Raw genomic sequence first — 18,168 nt, forward strand, 5'->3', positions numbered from 1 at the left:
CCATCACGTCTTGGCAGAGGTGCCCCAGAGCCTTTAATGCAGCTACAGTGGGCATTAGCTACAAGGCTGGCAAAGTCTCAACAAGAAGAGAGTCTACTGTCTTTGGCATCTGGCAACTAAAATGTCTTGAAAGAAAGATTTCATCTCACAGCCTTGTCTATAACAATATAATTTGCGCTTGGTTACTCTGGCTTTATTTTTATGTAATGCCCCTGGCATGAAACTCCAGGTTTTATGAAGAGAAATTATCTTGGGGCGTTGGAGCACTCTGCTTTGGATGAGTTCTTTATTCACCTTTATCCTTGGTTTGATGGGGGCGAAAGTCATAAAAGAATTTAATGACGGTGACCTCTTCCAAACCCAGGAGCTATGAGAGCAGAGTAATGAGAAATGCAAAACCCAGTGTTCTCATAGAACACAAACTCACCCACAAGTCATGGAGAAAGAATTCTCAGTTCCTGTCCTAGCAGAATTGTTTCCAGAGAAATGAAGTTATGGTTCCATGCAGCTCTATGGTCTGAGTGATCATACACTTCCCCAAAGAAGTGTAACTGCTAGAGCCTATAGTGACTTTGCTCTGAGTTCAATAAAACCAATTCACTCCTCCCACCTCTCACCCAAAGAAGAACCTATGCTCTTGCATTGTCCCCCAGGACTGAGGAATGTTTTTCCCAGTTCCACTATTAAGCAGTTTCCCTAGTACCATTGGAATCAACCAAAGAGGCACCAAGGTAAACCCATGGATTCTCATGGCAATGGCTTTGGCACAATGGTCTCCTGGCCGTTTCTGCCTCAGGGCTTTTGCACTTGCTGATCCCTCTTTCTGGACTACTCTTACCCCAGATTTCTTCATGGGGTGAGAATATACACAGAAGTGGAATCGCTGGATCAAATGATAATTCTATGTTTAACTTTTTGAGGAGTTGCCCTACTGTTTTCCACAGTGGCTGCACAATTTTACATTTTCACCAGCCCACCTAACCTACTTTTACTTATATATCTTGTGTAGTGTCCCTACTCTTTTTTTTTTTTTAATATTTATTTACTTTTATTTAGGCTGTGCTGGGTCTTTGTTGCGGCATGCAGGATCTTTAGTTGCAACATCCGTACTTCTTAGTTGTGGCACGCGCACTCTTAGTTGTGGCATGCGGGATCTAGTTCCCCAACCAGGGATGGAACCCGGGCCCTTACCCACTGGACCACCAGGCAAGTCCCTTCTCTTACTTGAATGTAAATTTCACAAGGGGAGAGATTTGCTTCCCAAGTGCCTAGAACCTTGCTTGGCACCTGGTAGTGGGTGATCAGCCAGTATTTGTTTAATGAATGCAACTGTTTCGGTGCCTCTGACCTCATTTGCATCATCCTGAACCCCTTAATACCAGCTTCATGCCGTTGGAGCCGTTCTCAGCGCACCTCCTCAGAGGCTCCCCGCCTCCTCCGCGCGTGCCCCTTGCAACGCTTCTTCCTTTCTGCTTTGTATTCTGGTTATCGGTGAACTTGCCCCATCTCTCCCTCCGAATCCTAAGCTCCTTAATGTTAGGGAGCACGCTTTGTTTATTGTCGTTCTTCTGCCATCTCTCTGACCCGGGGAATCTATGCTCAACCCACACTCGTTAGAGGGATGTTCTGAATACCTGAGCGACACTGGGGGCTGGGCTTGGGCACTCCAGAGCCCCCCCAAGAATCCCAGGCTATGTGGCCTCTGCACACGCCTCTGAGCCTGGCCCTCCTGGGTCTGATGAGGGCATTGGACCGATGACTTCTTGGGTTCCTCTTAGATATTAGGTGTGCCCTGGAGCCACGTCTTTGACAGAGAGAGCATGGTCCTCATCTTCGAGAGCCCCCAGTCTGATATGAATAAAATAAATATGTCAGAAGAGGTTAAGGACTCAGAGGAAGCCTGTGCCCAGAGCTGTCCGTGCCTGGATGGATGGTGTACCCCGCCTCTCCCTCGCCCAGTCATACTCCCCGCTCGCTGGGGCTTCAGAGCACAAAACACCGGGAAACTCAAGGGGAATGCACACACTTCCCATTCTGGTGGAGAGAAAAAAAAATCTTTACAGCTCACGTGATTTCATTGGTTATTTTAAGCTGTTTATTTTTTTCTGTCCCATCCTCAGGGAATAAACATTTGCAGGCAAAACTTGGACTTTGGCGTCTTCCCCCCTTTGCTTAGCTATTTGTGTATAAATACGACTTGAGTAAAATCTCGAAAGGACTGCCAGTCCTGCCCACCCCGCTCCCACTCCCTCTTATTTCGTAAGAAAGACTTAATGAGTTTGTACCCAAGAGCGGAATGTTTCGATGACACTTAAAGCCCTCCACGTATTTAAAAAAAACTCTTTTCAAATGCATAAACAATGCACTAACAATAGTTACAGATTATTAAACAAATCACTCATAGTCCAACAACCCTGACAAAATGCTTTTTATTTTTACCGATTACCTTGTTTACCCTTATGAGTACATAGTTTACACCGTGGTCATCAGACCGTATAATACCGCCTTGCATGCTACATTTTCCTTTTAACATCTGTAAACAAATGTATGATTCTTAAATATTACCATTTGGTAAATCCAGGTCAGATCTGTCACTGATTGATTGCTGAGTGAGTGGGTACTGGGCTGTATAGGATACAGAAAGATAGAAATTGTCCCTGCCCTCAAGGAGTTTACAGTCTCACGGAGAGATAAGACATGCATACAGGAAACAATCTCGGACAGTCGCTAGTTACATGGAAAGGTGTGTGCGCAGTACAGATGACAATGCACTCATGGTAAGCAGGTGTTCTGTGTGGTGGAGAGTTTCTCAAGGGTTGGGGAACTGAGAGAAGCCTGCCTCCCCTTGAAGGTGAGAGGGTGATGTGATGAGCAGTTCTGAAGAGGCAGAGGGAAGGGAGGAGAGGGTTCAGATAAGGATGAACGCTCGAAGGGGCTGAATACAGGGGACATACAGTTCAGATAATACAGCTCGAAGGGGCTGAATACGGGGGACATACGGTTCAGATAATACAGCTCGAAGGGGCTGAATACAGGGGACATACAGTTCAGATAAGGATGAATGTTCGAAGGGGCTGAATACGGGGACATACAGTTAGTTTGGGAACCACTGGAGCAATTAACCCCACAGGTACAGAAGGTGACTTTGTTGGGGAATGGTAGGACCAAAGACACGAAGATGCTGAGAATGAGAAAGAGAGCTGGAGCTTCCCGAAAGGGGGACAGAACACAAAGTCGATGTGACTGGGATGACGGAGAGGGATACGGGGGACTCAGTGTTGTCGTCTCAGTGGTCTAGCGGGAGCGCAGGTCCCTGCTGCTGCTGTTGTTTTGGTTTTGAGATACATGGCATCTATCTATCTAGATGCAGCCAGTAGATCTGGGGAGATTTAAAATACTGGGGAGCAGGAGGTGGAAGGAAAGCAGGCCCTGGGCCTTGGGGAGGGATGGCACGCCAGGACTCACAAGTAAACACACAGGTCAAAGCAGGACCTCTCTCCTCTGGTTTATTGCTCTCTTCCTGCCTAGAGCAGTGCCTGGCACTGAGGGAGTCCTTATAAGTACAGTATTTGTTGAATGAGAGCTGAATCAAGTCTAGTTTTGCAAAATTTCTGTACAAAGTCCAGCACATCTCAATTCCTCCTCCAGGCCTCAGTGTCAGCTCGCTATGATGGAGTTATTTTTCCAAGTGCACCCCATGGCCCTTTTGGGCCGGGTCAGGCCAGGAAGCCACATGAGTCTCACTAATCCTGAGCCTTGCTGAGGCCTGTAACGATTGGCACTGGGGGACAATGACCTAAGGTCCCAGTTAGTCATCCTGGCAGCTGCTTCCTGCCTCCCTTCCCTCGTTGCCTTCTGTTCGGGCCTTTCTTGGGTGGGAAGAGGATATTGCACAGACTCACCAATGATTACCACCGGAAGGCAGCTTACCCAGCGGCACATGCGCCCCTGTCATCAGACAGATGAACTGAGTCAGGCCCAGAAGGGAGTGGGGCTGATTCAAACCCAGGGCTGTCTGGAATCAACTCACAGGCCAGCTTCATCCACGCAAAAATCTAACAAATGTCACTGAGCATGTGCTACGTGTCAGGCGCTGCTTCGGTGCTGGAGAAACAGCAGTGAGCAAACAGACAAAACTGCGGAGGTGGGGAGAACAATCATCAACCAGATAACTAAGGTGGACGGTGAGAGGAGCCAGGGCGAAAGCAAGGGGGTGGGGGATGGGGCTTGCAATTGTAGGGAGGTGGTCAAGGAAGGCCTCGGCAAGAAAATGACATCAGAGCAAAGCACTGAACAGGAAGCAGGAGGGAGCGTGGGGCCGTCTGGGTGAAGAGTAGTGCAAAGGCCCTGTGGTAGGAGTGGGCCTGGCATGTTCCAGGAACAGTGAAGAGTGATGTGAGGGGAGAGTAAGAGGAAATGAGGCCTGAGGGGTAACGGGGGCGGGGTGCATGCGGTCTCAGAGTCCCCATGTGAGGCCTTTGGCTTTTATTCTTCCCACTCACTGCCCATTGTCTAATTCATGACCCGACCTTTTCCTGTTGACGCTCAGGGGCGCTGGGATGTCTGTGGGCAGAGGGGAGAATGGGGCAGCCAACAGGGCTCTTGAAAGCACATGGCAGTGGCGTGGGCAGCTGCCTGGGCCACCTGTGCTGAGCCCGCCTCCGCGTTCCTGCTCCAGAAGTCTTTCCAGCCGACAGGACAGAGTGACATCCCATTTCAGGATAAGGAGAAAGAGCACAGATGCAAAGCAAAGCCAAATCATTTGAGTACGTAGAATCTTTAAAATATCAGAGAAGGGTGGGACTTCCCTGGTGGTCCAGTGGTTAAGACTCTGAGCTCCCAAGGCAGGGGGCCCGGGTTCGATCCCTGGTCAGGGAACTAGATCCCTCATGCTGCAACTAAGAGCCCACGTGCTGCAACTAAAGATCCCACATGCAGCAACTAAGACCCAGGGCAGCCAAATAAATAAATAAAGATTAAAAATAAATAAATAAAATGTCGGAGGGGAATGAGTTCATAGCTGAAGCCAGTGCAGAGGGCTGAGTCAGACCCCAGCAGCGCCCATGCCTTGGCAGAGTGAAGAATAGAACAAGTATTGATGTAGACGTGCCTGGCAAACACTGGTGCCCAATGGCAACCATTTTATTAGCTCGGGCTTCTCATCTCTAGTGTCCCGTGGTTCCTGTCAGTGCTCCGTGCCCACATGAATGAGGCTCCTGCTTCAACGGGTTTGCCAGGGACCAGTGTGGGTGCCAGGCCCCGGGTGGGCAGCTGAGGCAGTTGGTTGATTAGCACAGTAGGTTTAGAGCAAACTCCTGCCTGCCAAGGATCCCACCGCCCAGAAGAAGCTGTTACACACCCCAGGGCAGAGCCAGGTGGGCACATCTGTCTCCCTGAGCATCTCACTCCCTCCTGGTGACCGGGTCCTCTGCTCTGTGATGACCTGAGAAAGGTCTGGGTAGAGCTGGAATCCAGGGTCAGAGCACTGTAGAGTTCAGTCAAGCTGGTCTTGAACCCTGGCTCTGGCTATAATTCTCATCTGTGTTCCCCACCCCTCCCCCAGGAGGGTCCTGTTCAAGAGTCAAGGCCAACTCAATTCCACAATGTTTTTTCTTTTCCAGCTGCCAGGCATTTTATGTGGGGCAGGGAATATTAAGATCGATAAGGCATGAACCTTCCCTTCAGAGATTTGAATCTACTGTGTATGTGTGGAGTACACACATGTGTGTATATGCACATTAACTCACACATGCGTGTGGGAGGCTGCCTGAGATATTAGTAGGAAGGATCCTGAACTTGAGTGAGATGGCTTTGTCCCAAGTCCCCGGGGGCCTTGGGTGTACCACTCGTCTTCTTGAAGTCTTGGATTCCATTGCTGTTCAGCAGGGATAATAATGAAGCTTGCCCTGTCTGCGTTAGCGGGCTTGCTGGGAGGACCAGAGGGGCAATGCTCATAAGTGGGAAAGTACTCAACACACACACAGGATTGTGTACTCATGAACGTTCATAGTGTGTACGTGAACACAGAAATGCATAGTTATCTGCATGAGCCAAAAAGAATAGGCTAAAATCAAAGAAGGGGCACCAACGGTAGCAGGAGAAGAAACCTGAGAAAGATGCAGGATGTCATTCCAAATCCATCTCCGTATGTGGGCATATTGGTTGATGTAAGGCTGTGTGTTGCCCAAACCCTTGAAGGCCCAGCCCTCCAGAGTCCCCCTAGCTCTCTAGCAGAGCAAGAATGTTCCTCCTCAGTCTGAGGAGGCTGCATCCTCCCCAGGTCGAAGCCATCATTATCATCAGCTACAGCCATTATTATTATTATTATTATTATTTTTTTTTTGCAGTACACAGGCCTCTCACTGTTGTGGCCTCTCCCGTTGCGGAGCACAGGCTCCAGACGCGCAGGCCCATCGGCCATGGCTCACGGGCCCAGCCGCTCCACGCCATGTGGGATCTTCCCGGACCGGGGCACGAACCCACGTCCCCTGCATCGGCAGGCGGGCTCCCAACCACTGCACCACCAGGGAAGCCCATACAGACATTATTGAGTACATACTAAGGGTGAGACGCTGAGGCTACGAGAACTAACATTTAGGAAGTACCCAGTACCAGATGTACAACACCATGCAAACATTTTGCAATCATTATCTCACTTCATTGTTGACCATAGCTCTGCAAGATAGGTATTGCTATCTTCATTTTATGGAATAATAATAATAAATACTATTATTAAATGCTTACAAAGTGTTTAACACGTATTAATGCACTTAATCCCCATGAGAGCCTTGTGAGGTAACCACAATTATTCTTTATCCCCACTTTTTGGAGGAGGAAACTGAGACAAACTGAGGTTAAGTAACTTTTCCAAGGTCACACAACTGGTATGTGGTTGTGCCCAACTGCCTTTTCTTGCTGATTACTCCCTTGCCTTTCCTAATCTCTGTGCTATATCACAGGGAACTACATTTCCCAGGCTCCCTTGCTCTCCAGTTTCCAGGTTGATTCAGCCAATGGCAAGCACTAATGGAAGCTTGGAGAAAGGGAGGAGGAGAGAAGCCAGAGTATTTTTCCCTATCCCTCTCTCTGCTTCCTGTGGTGTCTCTGGCAACAGCTGTGTCTCCCGTGGCTCCTGTATCTGCTCCACAGGCCCTTGCTCCATGGTCCCAACTCCCATCAGGCAACCTTATGGGGTTCTAGATTCCATCACATGGCTCCCACTCTACGCTTTAGCAATAGTACATCCTCCTCCTGTTGCACCCCCAGTAGAATAGCTTCCTATTTTTGCATTAAGCTACTTAGTCCTTCCATATCATGTCACCAATTCCCTGCATTAAATCCCCTCTGCTTAAAAGACCTAGAAGACTTTGCATTTGCCTGGGTGGACCTTGCTGATATCCAGAAAAAATGACTGTAGAGTCCATAGTCTTAATCTTTTCAGATGAGAAAACTGACTCAGACTTACTTCAGGCTGTAAAGCCAATGAACTATAAAAAAAAGACCCAAGAAAAGTTGGGAAAAGAAAGAAAATAAGAGGCTGTCCTTTTAGATATCAAAACATACCTTGAAGCTATAGTAATAAAAACAATGTGTGCAGACATAGAATCAGTGGAACAAAACATTGGGACAGAATACAATCCAGAAACAGCTATGGGAAAAAAAGAATATTTTACTTGTTAAAGGAGACATTTCAAATAAATAAGGAAATGCTGCTGGAGGGATTAATTCACCCATAAATTTGAGAAAAGACCCCCAAATAAATTCCAGATGGATTGAGGAGCTAAACCATATGAAATTACTAGAAATAAATACAGGAGAACTTTTTTTTTTTTTTAAATCTTGAGATTAGGAAAGCTCTTCCCAAACAAGACTGAAAATACAAAAACCATAAAAGGATAAAGCTGACAGGCTTACAATTTATATAACAGCTTAAAATATAAAATTTTGGTGTGGAAAAGAACTCAAGGCTTTAAATAAGTTCTTGCCTAACTGGCTTTGTTTGGAATCTCCGAAATGCTCTGAAAATGGGAAGGGAAGCTGGGACTCGATTTCTTGGGTGCTCTTCCTGTTCTTGAATGGGAGGAATTGTACATTTCTATCTAGCACTTCAGCCAGCTCGAGACACAAGGAGCCACCTCACAAAGGTGGGGGAGATCCTGCCTGCTCCCTCATGGGCAACTTTCATTGAGTCCTTAAACTGCAAAAAAAAAAGAGATAAGCTCAAGCCAAAGGTATTTGGAAAGTGGAGATGAAGAGGGCAGAAATTCTGTACTCTTTTTAAAGAAAGTTATCCACGTGGCCTACTTATTTGCTCATGAGTGTTTGGGAGAGGGCTAGGGGGACAGAACAGAGAAGGTTCTGAATAACTGATAAGTGGGCATCCAAAGCAGATGGGCGAGGAGACATCACCTAGAGCAGGAGGACAGCTAAACGGAGCACTTAATTCTTAATTAGTTTATATTAAAAAGTGTGATGCTTTTCTTCGTACAGAAAACTTTATTTTCTTCCTGTGGTGTAAACTGGGTCTCTAAATGGTTTAAATTATTTTGTTTCTAGTTTATCATTTTCCACATTATTTTTTTCTGAATTAGAGTTTTTCTTTATATTATTTAAGTACATACAGCAACAAGTAAAATAAGTTTAAATAGTAGAAGTTTCTGGTTCAGCTGTTAATTGGACATTTAACCCTGACTCAGAACATGGACTTTTTGTCCAAATGTGATTTGTTCTAAGGTTCGTTACCCTCGTGGGATTTATTTAATGAAAGCATTCAAATAATAAGATTTGTTTTTGTTGGAAAATATTGAAAAATAATATTGTAGATCTATCCAAAGAATATCCATGATGCTTTTCCAAAAAAAAAAAGCAAGTTCTAGGACATAGGTATAGGTATGTTCTCTTCTTTGTAAAAAATAGAAAAACAAAAAGAAACTTATAGGTGACATATGTATATATGTCTATGAAAGGGTCTGAAAGGACGCCGCCCACAGTTGGTACCACCTGGGGAGTAGAGAATGAAGAGGGTAAGGAGAAGCGGTTTACCTTTTACCTTATGCATTTCTGTATTCTTTTTTCTTCTAGAAGCATATGCTCCTATGTAATTTTTTATTCCAATGAAAAAAATGTCAACAAGGCTGATGAGACACAGAGTCAGGATTTAAATCCAGGCTGCCTCTGACCCCAGGCTCACCTGGTCATGGAGAAGACAGCACACACAGCTGTCAAGAAGAGCCCACAGTTGCTGAGTGAGGACTGTTGAGAACAGCATCTCAGGAGTCTGGTTGTGGGAGTGACCACCGAGCCATGGGGCAGGTGGAAAAGGAGGAGAGGACCTTCTAGGCAAGGAGAGGATGAGGGGAAAGAACAACAAAGTCCTTAAGACAGAGTGGGGATGCTTGGGACAACTGCTGGGCTGGAGGGCTTGGGCAGCCAAGTCCTAGGGGTGAGTGGCGAGGTGGGAAGAAAGCAGGTGTGGGCGGGTGAGGGACTGAGACTTGATCCGGTGCTCTGAGGAGAATGATCTAGATGGAAATTCCCAAAGTGTGGTTTGGGGACCCCTAGGAGACCTCAAGTCCCTTCCAGGGGCTCTGTGAGTTCAAAACTACTGTCAGAACAATACTAAAATATTATTTACCTTCCTTGCTCTCATGACTGTGCAGTGGAGTTTTCCACAGGCTGCATGATGTGTGATGGCGTCATCACTCTGATGTTAACATGTGATAGGGTATTATTTATTTATTTATTTTCTTTCTTTCTTTTTTTTTTGCGGTACGCAGGCCTCTCACTGTTGTGGCCTCTCCCGTTGCGGAGCACAGGCTCCAGACGCGCAGGCTCAGCAGCCATGGCTCACGGGCCCAGCCGCTCCGCGGCATGTGGGATCTTCCCGGACTGGGGCACGAACCCGCGTCCCCTGCATCGGCAGGCGGACTCTCAACCACTGCGCCACCAGGGAAGCCCGATAGGGTATTTTTTAATGAATTAATAAATATTTTAAAAATTTCCCAGATTTAATTTCTAATACAGTAAATATTGATAGATATAACCCACATAAACAAAATTCTTTGGGGTCCTCAGTAATTTTTAAGAGTGTAAAGGGGTCCTGACCTCCCCAGACTTTGAGTACCACTCACCCAGAGAGAGTAGTGGCGGTGGGAATGAAGAGAAGAGACTGTGGCAGGAGCTTCTAGCTCCAGAGATTTCCAGGCAAAGTGTTTAAGTGGATGCCTGTTTTCTTCTTGCTGCTTCCAGTAAAACGCAAGAGGAGGGAGATAAACTGCGGGAGGGACTGTTAAACAAAAAGGAGCTAGGACTTGATGGCTTTACAAATTCTCAGCCTCTCCAGAGGTAAAAGATGCTAAAATTAAGAAATGGCTTCTGAGGCAAGTTTAAGTCCAAGGGGATGTTCCAACAGAGGTCTAGAGATGGAGCAAAAGATGTGACTGTAAGTCTTCTGTTAAGACCGCAGAAGGAACTAGGATAGTACCTCAGAATACCATTCAGACACACAAAGAGCTTTTTGAAACATGTATGCTTCACAGATTCTCTCAAACAGCAGAGACTCTGGAAAGCTTAAGGGCATCATTGTTCCTTTGCTGTCTCAGCAGGAGGCCAAGGAGAAGGACTTATCTTGCAGAGATTTGTGGGCACAGCTTTTGTCTAATGGAGAGAACCCCAATGAGAATCACAGGAGACTCACAAAGTTTTTGTGAGAATGATATCAGTGAAAACACTGCCAACTTAGACCGAAAGGGACAGGAGATTATACAAACTGAAAAAAGGCCATTGGACCCCAAAGTTCTACTGGCAGAAAAAGGCTAAGAAACTACTTAGCTGCAAACCCATGGGCTACCCTTCATGAAAAGAAAGGCTCAGAGAACAGAACCAAGAACTCAGAGGGCATAGCCAAGAACCACAGAGAATTATGCCTAGTCCTTGAGACCTAGTTGAGTAAGTTCCACCATTTGCCTGTTGGATTTTGGAATTGCTATGACCTTTCGTGTGACTATTTTTTTTCAGTATGTGGGCCTCTCACTGTTGTGGCCTCTCCCGTTGCGGAGCACAGCCTCCAGACGCGCAGGCTCAGCGGCCATGGCTCACGGGCCCAGCCGCTCCACGGCATGTGGGATCTTCCCGAACTGGGGCACGAACCCGCGTCCCCTGCATCGGCAGGCGGACTCTCAACCACTGCGCCACCAGGGAAGCCCCGTTTTCCCCATTTTTGAAGAGACATGTCTACAGTGTTTATCCTATGCCTGTTCCACTAGTGTGTATATTCGTGCTGAGGTAGATATAGTGTCTAGTTTCACAGGTGCACAGATTGAGAGGAAGTACATTCAAGGAACTATACCTGGAGCCTGATCCACACCTGGTCCTCATTTAAATGATGACATTTTGGATTTTGAACTGTTGCTGTAATGGGATGTGACTTTTGAGGACCTTCTGAGGGAGTGAATGTATTTTACACATGAGAGGGGATGTGAGTCATTGGGTTCAGAGGGCAGACTGTGGTAGGCAGCTTCTAAGAAGGTTCTCAAAGACCCCGACCTTCTGGTTTTCATGCTCTGTGTAACCTTTCCCCTTGAGTGGACCTAGTGCCTTTTTCGTTTGTTTGCTTTTTTGTTTTGTTTTGTTTAAAAATTGTTTTCTTTTCTTATTTATTTATTTGTTATCATTATTTTTAAATTTATTTTTGGCTGCATTGGGCCTTCGTTGCTGCACACGGGCTTTTTCTAGCTGTGGTGAGCAGGGGCTAGTCTTTGTTGCAGTGCCCAGGCTTCTCATTGCAGTGGCTTCTCCTGTTGTGGAGCACGGGCTCTAGGCGTGTGGGCTTCAGTAGTTGTGGCACGCAGGCTTCAGTAGTTGTGGCTCATGGGCTCTAGAGCGCAGGCTCAGTAGTTGTGGTGCACGGGCTTAGTTGCTCCACGGCATGTGGGATCTTCCCGGACCAGGGCTCGAACCCGTGTCCCCTGCATTGGTAGGTGGATTCTTAAACACTGTGCCACCAGGGAAGCCCTGGACCTCGTGTCTTGATTCTAGTGAACAGAATATTGGCATATCACTGTGAGATAATGAATGTTTTTGTGGGGGGGGGGAGGGGGATACAATATACATGACATAAAATTTACCATTTTAACCCTTTTTAAGTGTGCAGTTCATTGACATTAAGTACATTCATATTGTTGTGCAATCAACAGCATCATGCATATTCAGAACTTTTTTCATCTTCCCAAACTGAAACTCCAGACCCATCAAATACTAACACCTCTTTCTCTCATCCAGCCCCTGGCAACCACCATTCTACTTTGTGTCTCTATGAATTTGACTACTCTAGCTCTCTCATTTATGTGGAATCATACACTCTTTGTCCTTTTGTGACTTATTTCACTTAGCATAGTGTCTTCAAGTTTCATTCATGTTGTAACATGTGTCAGAATTTCCTTCCTTTTTAAGGCTGAATAATATTCCATTGTATGTATAGACCACATCTCGTTTACCCATTCATCCACTGATGGACACTTAAGTTGCATCCACTTTTTGGCTATTGTGAATAATGCTTCTGTGAACATGGATGTACGGATATCTCTTTCAATCTGTGCTTTCAGTTCTTTCAAGTATTTACCTAGAAATGTTTGCTGTTTTAAGCCACTAAATTTTGGGGTAATTTCTTACATAGCAATAGATTACTAACAGAGGAGCAGATTTGAGAGGTATCACAAACAGAAACTTCTTTTTTCCCCAACAATGCAAGAGCAACTGATGTATGAACGGCAGGTCTTACCCCAATCAAGAGAGAGCCCAGACCCTCTCATAATAAATACATTAGGAAAATGTATTTATTATGAAAATTTTCCAATGTACAGAAAAGTTGAAAGAACTTTTCAATAAACATGCATATATCACCACCTAGGTTAAACTGTTAATAGTTTGCTGTATTTTCTTTATAAATTAGGTTAAATCCTGCAATTGCTGTTTTCATAGGTTAAAAATGATGTAATATTGGCAAATGTCATATTGTTCGATCTTATATTGTTCTATATTTTTCTGAACCATTTGAAAACATGTTGCAGACTTCATGATATTTCACCTCTCAGTACTTAAGCATCTCCTAAAAATCAGTATATTCTCCCCCATAAATAAACACCATTATTGGGACTTCCTGGTGGTGCAGTGGTTAAGAATCTGCCTGCCGATTTAGGGGACTGGGGTTCGAGCCCTGGTCTGGGAAGGTCCCACATGCCGCGGAGCAACTAAGCCCGTGCGCCACAACTACTGAGCCTGCGCTCTAGAGCCCATGAGCCACAACTACTGAAGCCCACCCGCCTAGAGCCTGTGCTCCGCAACAAGAGAAGCCACCGCAATAAGACGCCTACGCACCGCAACGAAGGGTAGCCCCCACTCGCCGCAACTAGAGAAAGCCCGCGCACAGCAACGAAGACCCAACGCAGCCAAAAATAAATAAATAAATAATAATTTTAAAAATAAACACCATTATCACATCAAAGAAAATTAACCTAATATCACTTAAGAAAATTCCTTAATAAAATTTAATATATATAGTCCATATTCAGATTTCTCTGGTGGTTCCTAAGATGTATTCTGTAACTGAATTTTGGAACAAGAAAATACAGTTCATATATCACATTTGGTTATTATGTCCCTTTGGTCTCACACATGTTACTTCTAAAGGATTCTCAGCCTCTGTCCATGGTCTTCAGGGTATCTCTGAGAGTCCTGAGAGTTAATACTCAATTGTGTCTGTGTGTGTGCACACATGCTTGTGTGTGTCAGTGCATAGATTAGGTTTTCTAAGTGATGGTACACCAAAAGTTGAGAATTTGTGATGTAAAAGCAGCAGATGATTGATTGACTTGAAGAGGGAGAAAAGCCAAACACCATGACTGAGCAGCAGTGCGCCAGGAGGCTGGTTTTGGGGAGAATGACGTGGCTTTAGACAAATAACAATCTCTCTGTTCATCTCTAATTTGTGAATAATAATATTGGCCCATCTACCTCAGTAGGAGGTGTATGTGAAAACACTTTGCACATCAGAAATGGCTCAGAGATCATCAAAAGCTATGCAATGTTAGTTACTAAAACTACAGAGAATTCGAGTTTTCTGAAACCTTTGCACCCTGACCTCTAGCCCTGTTGTGGTGAGGAGAGAATGTGTGCTCCCTTAGACTGGTGTTTTGCAGTTCCCCGCCTAGGCATGGATGACAGATCCGGGAGAGGGTCTGGGCTCTCTCTTGATTGGGGTAACACCTGCCGTTCGTACATCAGTTGCTCTTGCATTGTCTGGCTGAGGGTTTGCCTGGAAGCTTGGCGAGACTCCTGCCTAGAAATAGATGGAGTGGGAATAGGACAGGACTTGTTACTTAACTCCCAATGGAGCCCTTTCTCAGAGACTTAACTTGCCTCTCTCACCACAGGTAGCTTGTACAAGTTGCTTCAATACCCTTTCTATGGGTAAAGATAATGTTATTTTTCTATGCTTCTTCCAGAGGCCTTTGACTATCGAGTATTTATAAGGGAATTTGTGCCCAGGCCAAGCTGGATGTGGGGAAGGGGCTGGAATCAGGACCCAGGCTTCCTTGGCCAACTATTTCAGGCAAATAAGGTAAAAATGAGGAATGCCAGGTGGCCCATGAAAACTGGAGCCTTAGCCCGGTAAAGGTAGCAGTTGAGGAGAAAGCTATAATACCATAATGATCTCTATCTTAATGAAAACACTCTCTTTACTGATAATAAGCTTGGGAGGAATTTAGCTGGGAAAGTTCCTAACAATACTTCCTCCAAGTTCTATGCCAGCCTGTGTTCTCAAATGCCAGGTGTGAATTTCTCAGTGTAAGATCTTTATGAAACACGGCAAGTTTAAACACAGCCATTGTCCTACTGCTCACCTCTGAATTCTGTGTTATGTTCTCAAAATGGTTAAGATTTTTTAGAAGGTGTTAATTAATCTTTCAGTAGATTCCTGTTTAACTGCTAGAAACTTGACCGAGCTATGTGATCCTTATAAAACCTTAGACGATTTGGGAGCCAGTAAGAAGATGAAGTCTAACAAACAGATGTGGTTTGGGATTAGCTGCTGACCTAATAGTTGGTAAGCTATTTAACATCTCTAAGCCTTGGTGTCCTCACTTGTAAAAGGGGGACTCAACATTGATTCAACAAACACATTTTGAATGATGACCACGTGTCAGGCACTGTTCTAGGCACCAGGGATCCAAGGGGAAACATGGCAGATATGCTCCGTGCTCTCCTTGACCTTATCACGGGATGTGGATACTGAACAAAAGATTATATAATTAAGTGGTTCATTCCAATGGCGATGATAGCAACTACCTCAGCAGATGTTGTGAGGATTAAAAGAGTAAGGCAGGCCTTTCTCACCTTCTGAGGTGGCCCACACTCTGTCTGTGGAGTGTGTTTCTCTCTAAATAAATCCACTTCTTACCTATAAAAATAAATAAAAGAGTAAGGCAAATTCAAGACTGGTGTCATAATACTAGTTATTAGTTTTGCTAACAATCCTAATTAGTGTAAATATGTGTTGGGTATTAGTTCCTCTCTTGTTGTGGGCGGAAATTTAAGTGGTTAGAAGTAAGAGCCTCACGTGACTTAGGTGTGTGTCCCTTAGAGCAAATGGAAAGGCAAACATTCCTCCTAGTGTTGGGGACATGGTCTTCCCCACTTAAGGAAAGAAGCCGAACCTGCTGCTAATTGCTGTCAGGAAGAAGAGTTTTAGTATTAACATTAACTAGACCCACAGCCTAACCCTGGGAGTGGAGGGTGTGGGCACAGAATTTTGCGAAAGGTCTCTGAATCCTGATTCGCACCAGGCATTGTCCATAGAATGAAAACATATTTGGGCCACATATGGGCATTACTATAATTGTAGATGCTGATGCGATTCATGCAATATAGATTCCTTTAAATGAATTACTGGTCTTACTAGCATTTTTTATTACATATTTTCTCAATCAAATCTTCTCCTTCCTCTTCCTGGCTTAAACCCTTTAACAGCTCCACATTGCTCAGGGTAAAGTCCACATTCCCTCCCCAGCACTGCAAGGTCCTGCTGACCTCTCTTGGCAACTGCCCCACCCCCACCCCCGTCTATTCACCAAGCTCCGACATGAAGGCTGTTCTGGGCCATGGCTTAGAGCTTTCGGGGCTCAACTCAACACTTCTTCTGGCATGAATAGATACAGCTCCTGAGTTGGGAAAGATATCGGCCTTTCCTACAGGCATCATGCCATTTGAGGTGGCTATGGGTCCACTCGGGCACTGGGTCAAGCAGGCCTCACATTGGGCCAGTCAGTACTCCCCTAGACCATCTCTCCTCCCGGACTCCTGTTCCACACTCTCTGGGAGTCAACAAGGCCCAGTTGGAGGTGAGGTCCTCTTAGCTTCTTCCTCTGTACTGTTGCACCAGTCCTCCAAACAAGTACCCAAGCCATTTTCCAATTAAAGCCATTTTCCTTTCAAGGGTTTCAAAAATACACAATTTTGGAAGTCACAAAACTTCTTGATGTCAATTTTCCATGAACTTTCTCTTCAATGTTTACATGGAAACCCAAGCTCCACAATGCCCTGTGCCTTCACACTCTGTGCATGTGAATTATTCAGATCCCTGGAGAGAGAGTCACTGATAAAAAATGGGGCGGGGGGAGCATATTTTACTCCTCTCTCCACTCTTAAAACCCTCCAGGGCTTCCCTGGTGGCGCAGTGGTTGAGAGTCCGCCTGCCGATGCAGGGGACACAGGTTCGTGCCCCAGTCCGGGAAGATCCCACATGCCGCGGAGCGGCTGGGCCCGTGAGCCATGGCCGCTGAGCCTGCGCGTCCGGAGCCTGTGTTCCGCAGCGGGAGAGGCCACAGCCGTGAGAGGCCCGCGTACCGCTAAAAAAAAAAAAGAAAAAAAAAAAAAACCTCCAAAGAATGAAGAAGAGAAACAACTCCATCTTTTAAAAGATGAAAAAAAGAGAAATCAATCACTCCACCTTTTATTATGAATAACAAAAGAATGTACTTAACATATATGTACAGTTTAACTAATAACAGTAAAATGAACACATGTACCTACTAATTAGTTTTAAAAATCCAATTTAACTAGTACCTTAGAAGGTCCTGTGTGGACTATCCCAGTCACACCCCTTTTTCTCCTTCCAGGCTGTATCGATTATGCTGAATTTTGACTTAATCATTCCCTTCTTTTTCTTTAGAGGTTTACTCTTTTTTTTTTTTTTTTTTTTTTTAGCGGTACGTGGGCCTCTCACTGTTGTGGCCTCTCCCGTTAAGGAGCACAGGCTCCAGACGCGCAGACTCAGCGGCCATGGCTCACGGGCCCAGCCGCTCCACAGCATGTGGGATCTTCCCGGACCGGGGCACGAACCCGTGTCCCCTGCATCGGCAGGCGGACTCTCAACCACTGCGCCACCAGGGAAGCCCTACTCTTTTTTTTTTCACATTAGTTAAAATTTTATTACAATCACATTTTGAAATTACATATTACATATATGTCTATAAACTTATATAGATACATACATATGGATTCATACATATGCAAATATACAAATATACAGACATTGTCACCCCCAGTGATCCTCCATGTGAATGTAAAAGAGAACACAAGTGACTTATGCATTGATTTATTCAACAAACTTTTATTGCATACTTGATTATATCCTAACTCTGTGGCACAGTTTAAAATAAGAGTACAAATAAATTTCACACCCATAGATTTATCCTTGTAAGTTTTATCAAACATTTGGTTATTCTGTGATAGTTGGAACTAAATGTTCTAACTAGGATACCAATGAATTTCAGCCATAATTATTTTATTGTTTTAATATCGTTCCCCAGGATGTGGGGTAGGATAAGACAGTGTGTTATATAACATTATGGAAATGGAATTATGTAATTAATTATAAGTATAGTTGGAGGATTTAGATAAAGTCATAAATCATCATAACAAAATAAGTGGGGTACCTCTGAGCCAGAGCAGCTTCACAAGAAAGGATGGAAGGACAAAGCAGATACAATCAGGGGAAAGAAGGCAGCAGCTTTTGAGGTCTAATAAGTGCATACTTGGAATCCGCTTCCACTGTTGCCAGCAGCTGGCATGTATGGGATGCTTCCATACTCCTGCCCTCCTGCTGTGTAC

General features: G+C 45.1%; 1 long non-coding RNA gene across 1 annotated transcript in view; it reads left to right on the forward strand.

Annotated features, from left to right (window-relative positions):
• Positions 1-1,051: 1,051 nt before the first annotated feature.
• LOC138414232 (uncharacterized) overlaps positions 1,052-18,168 on the forward strand; it is a 42,101-nt gene continuing 24,984 nt past the window's right edge. Inside the window, exon 1 of the long non-coding RNA XR_011246677.1 lies at positions 1,052-1,206. This is a non-coding gene — a long non-coding RNA (uncharacterized lncRNA). The remainder of the gene's footprint in view (positions 1,207-18,168) is intronic.

The sequence above is a fragment of the Delphinus delphis genome, chromosome 12, assembly GCF_949987515.2.
Source record: "Delphinus delphis chromosome 12, mDelDel1.2, whole genome shotgun sequence".
In the NCBI taxonomy this organism is placed as follows: domain Eukaryota; kingdom Metazoa; phylum Chordata; class Mammalia; order Artiodactyla; family Delphinidae; genus Delphinus; species Delphinus delphis.